Source organism: Anolis carolinensis, chromosome 4, assembly GCF_035594765.1.
Source record: "Anolis carolinensis isolate JA03-04 chromosome 4, rAnoCar3.1.pri, whole genome shotgun sequence".
In the NCBI taxonomy this organism is placed as follows: domain Eukaryota; kingdom Metazoa; phylum Chordata; class Lepidosauria; order Squamata; family Dactyloidae; genus Anolis; species Anolis carolinensis.
This window is the reverse complement of record NC_085844.1, coordinates 4,234,812-4,244,023: the sequence shown is the minus strand read 5'-3', so window position 1 is coordinate 4,244,023 and position 9,212 is coordinate 4,234,812. Positions and strand designations below refer to the sequence as shown.

At 41.5% G+C, this 9,212-nt stretch overlaps 1 long non-coding RNA gene across 3 annotated transcripts; it reads right to left on the bottom strand.

The window, feature by feature from the left end:
- Positions 1 to 201: 201 nt before the first annotated feature.
- LOC134298747 (uncharacterized) lies at positions 202 to 5,062 on the bottom strand. Of its 3 annotated transcripts, none has more exons than XR_010005835.1 (3): positions 4,363 to 5,062; positions 3,902 to 4,234; positions 202 to 3,815 (listed from the first exon to the last, which is right to left on the bottom strand). It is a non-coding gene; the product is annotated as an uncharacterized LOC134298747 (long non-coding RNA). The 3 variants fall into 3 exon arrangements; XR_010005834.1 differs by having other exon boundaries at positions 4,136 to 4,234; XR_010005833.1 differs by having other exon boundaries at positions 202 to 4,234.
- Positions 5,063 to 9,212: the final 4,150 nt, after the last annotated feature.

Below are 9,212 nucleotides of genomic sequence, written 5' to 3'. Positions count from 1 at the left end.
CTCCAGGTGTTTTGGACTTCAACTCCCACAATTTGACCCTTTTCAGGAGAAACAACATTCCTATTCCACCAATAAGAAGGGTTATATTGGACAAATATTTATGCACTATCCCAGGATACACAACAGCTTGGCTGGAATTGTTGGCTAATGTCGCACCTCAGGATAGTTTCACCTTGCTATATACACCAGGCTGCACACAGGTTGAAGTCTTTTGTAGTTTATTAGGAAATAGAAAATAAATAGTTCTTTAAAAGCGAAAGTAAGTTCCAAATGATAGTTGCAAAACAAAGCTTTAAAGGATAATCCAAGAAACATAAAGCATAAAACAAGGTTCCATTAACGCATGACAAAGTCCCATGAACATGAACACACAAAGGCTGCAAGGTAATCCAGGAAAACGAGAGCTTGCTTCTTGGCTTGAGCGAGAAATTGCTTTGACAAAGGTTTGTCAAAGCTGTTTTAATACCCTTTGCAAAGCATAAAAGCATTTCTTTGCCCTCTGACCTCCTCCTTATTTGCACTCCTTTGAACCCGGAATTCCAAATGGTTAGCTCGATCTAGAGATTCCGTTCTATCAAGGCCAACCTGCTCATTAGTGTCTGCCTGCTTGCTATCAGACTGAGAACTGTCCTCCTTTTCTGAGTCAATTTGCACCTGGCTAATTTCAGTATCATCAACACCATTCCCTGCTGTGGGAAAAACTCTCTGTTCCTCATCTTCTACAACAGGGACACTCTGAACCTGAATTCCATAATCCCCATCAGAGTCATTTTGAACCTGAATCCCATAATCCCATCAGAATCACACTGAACTGCATTATATGAATCTACACTTACCATATAATCCACTGGAGGACCCTTTTCTTTTTTTAATCAAAGAAAAATAGCATTTTTATGTTTTGTTTTTCCTACTTTTATAGGGATCCTGTGCCCTTAAGCCCACTGGATATGGAGGGATACTTGTGCAAGTAAATCCAGTTGTTCAGTGGTTCTACTCTAGTGTATGTGAAATGGCCATACATTTACAACTCTGCCTAGACAAGCATGAAGTGAATAAGTCCAGTGTACAAAGGCTTTAAAAAGTCTATAGAGGTGCAAAGGAACCTGTTTGTGTGTGAGAGAGAGACCAACAAGATTTTGGCTGCTGGAGCCAGGCCATATTCAATGCCACCACCCCATCATGTTTATGTTAAGGTGACCATATCTTGCTGGTCACTGATTAAAACAGAAGGCAATGTGAGAAGACCCAGTTGCATGTTCCCCACCTTCTTAATGATGGCCCACCAGTTAAAACCTATGAACCTTCATAAGATTGGCAAGCTGTGGTTGATGACTACCAAAATAACGCTATGTTCCAATCATGGTGCGCGTGAAAAAATGTGAAGTCACTATAAAACAGTCTCCAAGCTTGTATGCACCAGTTGTTTCCATCTGAAGTCGAAGGGTTGTTGCAGATGCTTCCATATTGTCACACATCAGGGTGGAAATTATTTGGAAAGAGTGGATGAGTAGGAGGGAAAGAAGGACGTTCACATTATACACATTATTCTTTAGTGAACCAATTGCTCCATCCAGAGAGGATTCCCTTATATGCATATTGATTCCAGTCTTGTTTGAAGGAACTTTCCATCATTTCATGGCCATCAATTTGAGATGAAACTGGTAAGACTAGAACATGGAAGCAATAGTTTGTGGTTTTACCTCTATGGATTACCTCCTTTGTCAGTAAGGTAGACTTATTTCTCAATCTATATTCTTTTTGGAGTTGCTGTTGATTGTTCTCACCATATTTCTAGGTCATTTGGATGTGATTTGGCCAATACTGGTCAGGGAGAAAACTGAGCCTGTAACAAAGTCAGGAAGCTAAGACAGAAATGGAGCAGAATCCATATTGTTGATGGTGTGGTCTCACCTTATGTGGCATTCCTCATGGCATGGTTTGTGGGAGAAACGTAGGTCCATTCCAACCAGGAGTCATTGATGGATAGTGAAGAGATCCAAGAACCACTTGTGGCAAATTCATGGGAAACTGCATAAGAAAGTGTGTTGATGGGATACTCAGGATGAGACCTTGTTCAACAAGAGATGTGGAAGGCAGGTTCCTCCTCTCAAGTACTACTCATTGCTGATGTTGTTATGTGCCATCATGTACGCTTTGACTCATAGTGAACCATTGAATGAGTGACTTCCAAAAGATCACCAGGGCAACCATAGTCTCCTTTGGTCTTTCTGCAAGACATCACCTTTGATAAAATCATGGCTTCAGAATCAACCTTTCTTTGCCATACTTTGTATCTTCAGTTCATGCCTTAGACATTATACTTAGAGGCAATATCATTCACTGGAAGAGTCCATCATGTTGTGGAAAGACTAAAGCAGTTAGAAAATAATATGCTAACAGCAAATCAACAATGGCCTTGCTGATCTTTGGGAAAGCACTCATTCAGTGATTCACCGTGAGTCAAAGCCAACCTGAGTGTAAGGAAGAAAAGAGGATTGTATTACAGTAGACAAAGATAAAGACCACCTTGTTGAGCAAGGCTGTTAAGAATTTGATTTTGAAGTCACTCATTCAGTGACTCATCATGAAAACTGTTGACCCTTCGGTTGGTCTTTTGGAAGTTACTCATTCAACATGAGTCAAAGCCAGCTTGATGGCACACAATGACAGAAGCAATGGGTCCTTGAGGTGAAGCAACCTCTTGGCGTATCTCTTGGTGAACAGGGAGTGTGCCCAAACTCAACTTGGGTATCCCGTCAGCCATAGACACACCTTCCTCTTGTGGTAGCCACAAGTGTTCATCTCAACCTTCAATAAAAGTAGGTTGTGTGTATGAACTTAGGAATGAAAATAACCTCTCTCAAGAAGTCCTTGCTCATTCTTTGTCTCTCCACCTCTCTATGCCCTCCCCAAATCTACCATTGTTTTTTCTCAAAACAACACAAAAAACAAGAAAACAGGCAGATGGTGGGATACTCAAGTTGAGTTCTTGCTCTCCAAGAGACATGCAAGGATCTTGACTCCACTCAAGGGCCCGTTACTAATGTTGATATGTGCTATCAAGTTGGCATTGATTCATCGTGAATCATGGAATAAATGACTTCCGTAGGATCATGTTCTTTGTCTATTGTAACATGGACTTTCTACTAGGAATGATCCTTGGTAAAAACATGGCATCTGTCTTTCTTTGCCATGCTTTGTGTGTTCAGTTCATGCTTTGGGAAGTCTCCTGGTCCACAGATTTTATACTACACATGTAAGAGGCAATACTATTAATTGGAAGAGTCAGTTGTGTTGGGGAAAGGGTAATGCAGTCAGAAAACAAGACCATGTTACAGTAGACAGAGATGACTACAATTGCCCTGTTGATCCTTTGGAAGTCACTCAAACTCAACCTTGTGAATGTGTGAGGAAGAAAAGCAGGTTGTCATGCAATGATTTGCCATGAAGACTATGGTCCTTTTGTCGATCTTTTGTAAGTCACTCATTCAGTAATTTGCCATGCATCAAAGTCAATGTGATGGCACACGGCAACAGGACCAACAGGTCTGTGAGCAGAGGCAATGTCCTTGTATACCTCTTGGTGAACAAGAAGAGGCCCAAAATTCAACCTTGGCTTTCCACCAGCCATAGACATACCTTCTTCTCACAATTGTCCATGTGGCAGCCACAAGTGGTCATCACATCCTTCAGGAAAGTAGAACACAGTTGAAAAGTAAGAGTGAAGGTGACCTCTTCTGAGCCAAGTGTGGTCCTCTCCGAAGCTCCTTGTGGGCCAGTCTTTGTCTGCACTCCTCTCTGCCTCCTCACCACATCTAAACAAAAAGAGGAAAAAGAGTGAACAGATGTTACAAGATGGGCTGTTTCCCACTTTGCTCTCCTCCTGCTGGAGCGACCTCACCTCCCCATGTGGGAAGAGCCCGGAGCAACCTTCTTCACAACTCTGCTGACTTTGTGTCACTTCACCTGTCACACAAGCTGGTGACAAGAGAGCAAGAGCGCAGCCAGCCAACCGCCATCGTGGGCCGGGGGACAAATGGGGTGGGGGAGTCGGAAGCAGAGCAGATGCACTGTGAGTTGCCCCCGAGAGCGTTTTCTCATCCAGGAGGTGAGACGCCGAGCACGCGACTCCCACCTTCAGCTGATCGTGGCCACAGGCCCACCGGTTCAGCATGGCTTGCTATTTCTGGGAGATGTCAAACATGCAGCGCTAAGCAGTCATCTTGGGTGCCATCTGTTGAAAAAGCATGGAGGGTGGGTGGTTAGAGCTCCTTTGCTCCCCACATCTTCCCACTCCACAGCCTCTCCCCACACCCACCCACTTCAGAATTGAAAGGGTGAGAACACAACAAAGGAACTTACGGTTGTACAAGTTGGAAACTTTGGTGGCAGTTGTAGAAAAGTGAGGAAAGGAAGGAAGTACCAAACAGTCATGCTCCCAAAGACTTGATGAGACAAAGGATAACTCTGGTTGAAACTCATATATATACGTACAATAGAAGACACAGAAGAGAAAAGAGACATTTAGGAAAAGAATCAGATGTCCTCCTTCTGACCACTTTCCATGGAACAAACATAGGTTGGAATCCCATTGGTGTCCTACGCATGGTGAAGTTCTCCAACCTTTTTGAAGGAAGTCCACCTTCACTTCAAGATCACAAGAGTAGAGTTGTCCATGCGGAGCCATTGCTCAAGCAAGGAGACATTGTCCCTGATGAACACGACACTTTTGCTTGTGCATTCAATTGTACTTTTGGTGATGAGCTTCAATGACAGAACATTGCTACTCAACACAAGAGTTGTAGAGGGTGATACAGTCTACACATAACTCCACATGCAGAGATGTATGTCTCACAATCCCATTATAATGACCCCACCTTCCCTTTTTGGCTCGAAAAAGCTTTTTTCATCAAACCAGAGATATTTAAGGGATCCATTCAAGGTGGGAAAGTTGCAGAAGACGTTGGAGACAATGTGGAGTTCCCCACTTTTGATCAGGATCATTCATTTCTTTCATAATATAATATGCCTTTCAATACCTGACAGCATACAGTTGGTCCTCCATATTTGCAAGTTGGACTTCTGTGGATTTGATTAAAAATATTATCTCTAGGAGTTTCTAGGTTAGGCATGAGCCAATTTCCACCTTCCAGGTGTTTTGGACTCCAACTCCCACAATTCCTAACAGCCTACTTCCTACTGCCTATTAGGAATTGTGGGAGTTGAAGTCCAAAACACATGAAAGGCTGAAGCTTGCCCATGCCTGATCTCGGTCCACAAGTACAACTTCAACTCCTAACCCTAGCAAATGTGGAGGGATGTCTGCAACAATCTCTGATACAAGTGTGCTATGTATTTGACAAAGATCTGAAATTTTTTTATCTGCTATGTTTTGTTTCATGGTGCTTGCTATTCAGAAGATGTCTGGGAAGCATTTCTGACATAGAATGGGCTTCTGGAAGGATCCTTACAGAAAAAGAATAGCACCCAAGTATTTAAAATCTGGAGAAGATGAAGAAGATAACGATACTAGGGAAAATGGAAGAAAAAAGGAAGAAAGGCCAACCAAGGGCAAGATGGATGGATGGTATCCTTGAAGGTACTGGGTTGACCTTGGCAGAGCTGGGGTGGCCATGGCCAACAGGGAGCTCTGGCCTGGGATGGTCCAGAAGGTCACAAAGAGTCAGAAGAAACTGAACAAGTAAACAACAGCAATATCTAAAATATGGACCACTCTGGAACCAGGAAATTCACTCAACAGAGACCAATAAAAAGGAGATATTCCCATAGACTATAAAATGGAACTTGAAGTCTTAGTAAACCACAAGCTAAACATAAGTCATGGGTGTGATTTGGTGGCCAAAGAATCAATACAATCCTGAACTGTATCAACAGGGCTATATGCCTAGATTGAGAGCAGTCCAACTGTCTTCTGCCTTGGTCAGACCTGGGATAATAACCCTGTGTCCAGTTCTGGGCAACACAATTCAAGAAGGAGGTGGACAAGATAGAGCGTATCTGTGGAGGGACACCAAAGTGGCCAAAGGTTTGGACACCATGAATCTCTATGAGGAGCAGCTGAGAATGCTCAAGAAGAGAAGACTAAGAGGTGACATGATAGACATATTTAAATACTTGAAAGAGCATCATATAGAAGACAGAGCAAACTGAATAATAAGATTCCATCTAGATGTTAGAAAGAACTTCTTGACTATAAGAATCGTTTAAGAGTAGAACAGATTGCCTTAAAGGTGGTGGACTCACCATCTCAGGAGATCTTTCAGCAGATGTTGGATGAGCATCTCCTGGGAGTGATTCAGCTGGGTTTTTTGTGCAGCAGAGGGTTGGACTATATGGCTTTCGTGGTTCTTTCCAAATATATAATCATATTATTATGTGTCCCTATTATTTGTTTTTCAAATCCGGAATCAAGTCCTGTTGATGTCCTACATGATCATCCATTTGCCTATGGAAGGAGTTGGACATGAATGTCCAACGTCGAAGATCTGAGGTTAACCGAAGGAGAGTTGTATCCATCACATGTCAATCTGAATTTGAATGTGGATTCTAATTGTACATTTGGTCTCTCATTTAGATCTGCATCCCATGGTGCAGCATTGCTATTCAACCATGAATGCAAGACTTGGTATGATGCAACATCAACCCAGCAAAGGAGCTCACTTAGGAGTGATTCAAAATAAGGGCACTTACCATGAAATGAAGAATACTTGGCTTCCTTATGTTCTTTTTTAGATTCTTCATATTCTGTTTTCAAGAAGGTCTTTCCTTGAAAAAGAGAGAGAAAGAAAGTTCAAGTACTGTAAGTGCAAACAAGCATGCATTGGAAGCTGCATCTCACGTGAAAACAAATTCGAGCAGGAATATAATCCGAAGACATTTTGGTAAAGTTGAATGACGTCTTCTTCTGATTCTGAAATTCACCATTTCCCTGGAAATTAGCCACTAAAACTATTAAATGCAATTGATAAAGCACAACTGGCAGGGTTTGTGGATTGGCATGGCAAAGCCAAGACAAGATATTACTGATCATCATTCACATAATAGTTTTGATAGATTTCTGGTTTATCAGAGTGGTTTCCTAGGCACACACGCAGCAGAAGTCACTGATGAGGAAGCTCTGGATAAATAACAACGCTGCAGTCTTCAGTTATCTATCAAAAGTTTACTTACGAACGGAAATCTCACAAGACGATACACAGCTCTCACGTAGGCACACACGGGAAGGGACAAAGAGAAAAAGATAGGAAGTAGAGGGCTATTTATCTCATTCTCTGCTGTCTGATGCAATCCAAGTTTAACCCTTTACACACTGGCATAGTAGGCAGCACACAGTGTATGATGCAATCTCCAGCACACATTGCACAATCATGACTCAATTACATTTAAACAACTCTATATACAATCATTCCCACTTTAACATGGTTTATATAGATGTCTTAATTTGCACAGTTATTTATTCCAAACCTGTGAATTTCTGAGGGTTTTCTTAGGCAAGAAATACTAAAGAGATCAATTGCTGATACCTTTGTCAGAAATATAGACTACATCACCTGGGATTCTTGGTCGCCTTCTGTTTAATCATGTCTGGAATTTAACTTAAGGTTCTATTATTACAGTAGAGTCTCACTTATCCAACATAAATGGGCCGGCAGAATGTTGGATAAGCGAATATGTTGAATAATAAGGAGAGATTAAGGAGAAGCCTATTAAACACCAAATTAGGTTATGATTTTACAAATTAAGCACCAAAACATCATGTTACACAACAAATTTGACAGAAAAAGTAGTTCAATATGCAGTAATGCTACATAGTAATTACTGTATTTACAAATTTAGCACCAAAGTATCACGATTTATTGAAAACATTGACTACAAAAATGCGTTGGATAATCCAGAATGTTGGATAAGCGAATGTTGGATAAGTGAGACTCTACTGTATTATTATTATTATTACCCACTTTCCTCTCTTAAAGAACACTCAAAGTGGCTCAAAGGACCTCTCCAGGTTACAATACCTTCTTCCTAAAATATGTTCACCTTCTTGAATAGATTCTTTTAACTCCAGATGAAGATCTAGAGGAGATTCAGCGTCCAGCTGACTTGAAAGCCATAACTGCCTGAGAAAGCACTAAAAATTCATATTTACCCTGAGTCTAAAATCACCCAGGGTTTGTTTAAAAGTCACTACACTGTTGGCAATGACTTTTAACCATTGCTCATAAAAAGAGCCTGAAAATGTTTAAAATGCATTTAACTAAGGCATAATTAAACCGTATGTTGGTTGTGAGCAATTAACAGTTGCAGAAGCTGCTAAATCAAAACCTGTGTAACTTGCTTTAAATGCACTGAAGATGCTGCACTTCCAGAACATTTGTATTGGCGGGTCCATAGATGTTTTGTTCTCCAACTAAAAGAGAAAACAGTGAGAGAGAAAAGCAGGGTGGTAGTAATAATAATATTTAGCACTGATATCAGCATGGAGTTTGGTTTGGACAAATGTTCGACAGTGGCATTGAAGAAGGGAAAAAGCATTGAAAGTGAGGGCATAAATATGCCTAATGGCGAAACAATAAAGTGTCACCAGCCAGAGGCCTATAAATATCTGGGCATATTACAGCTGAACAACATCAAGCATGAAGATGTGAAGACTGTGGTCAGCAAAGAATACACACAAAGGGTCAGAAAAATTCTCAAAAGCAAGCTCAATGGAGGCAACACCATCAAGGCCATAAACACCTGGGCCATACCTGTCATAAGATATACTGCTGGCATGATAAACTGGACACAGGTGGAACTGGAGAATTTGGACAGAAAAACAAGAAAACTCATGACCATCCATCATTCCCTGCACCCCCGCAGTGATGTTGACCGGCTATATCTGCCTAGAAGATCAGGGGGCAGAGGACTCTTACAAGTAAAACAAGCAGTCAAAGAAGAAGAACATGCCCTGGCAGAATATGTCAAGCAAAGTGAAGAACCTGCTTTGATTGATGTCAAAAATCAGAAACTCCTCAAAGCACAGCAGACAAAAAACCAGTACAAGAAAACCGCACTACAAACTAGAGCTGACAGCTGGCACAACAAAACATTGCATGGAAAGTTCCTTGACAAAATTGAAGGAAAAGCTGATAAGGAGAAGACCTGGCTCTGGCTCACGAATGGGACCCCGAAGAAGGAGACAGAAGGCCTGA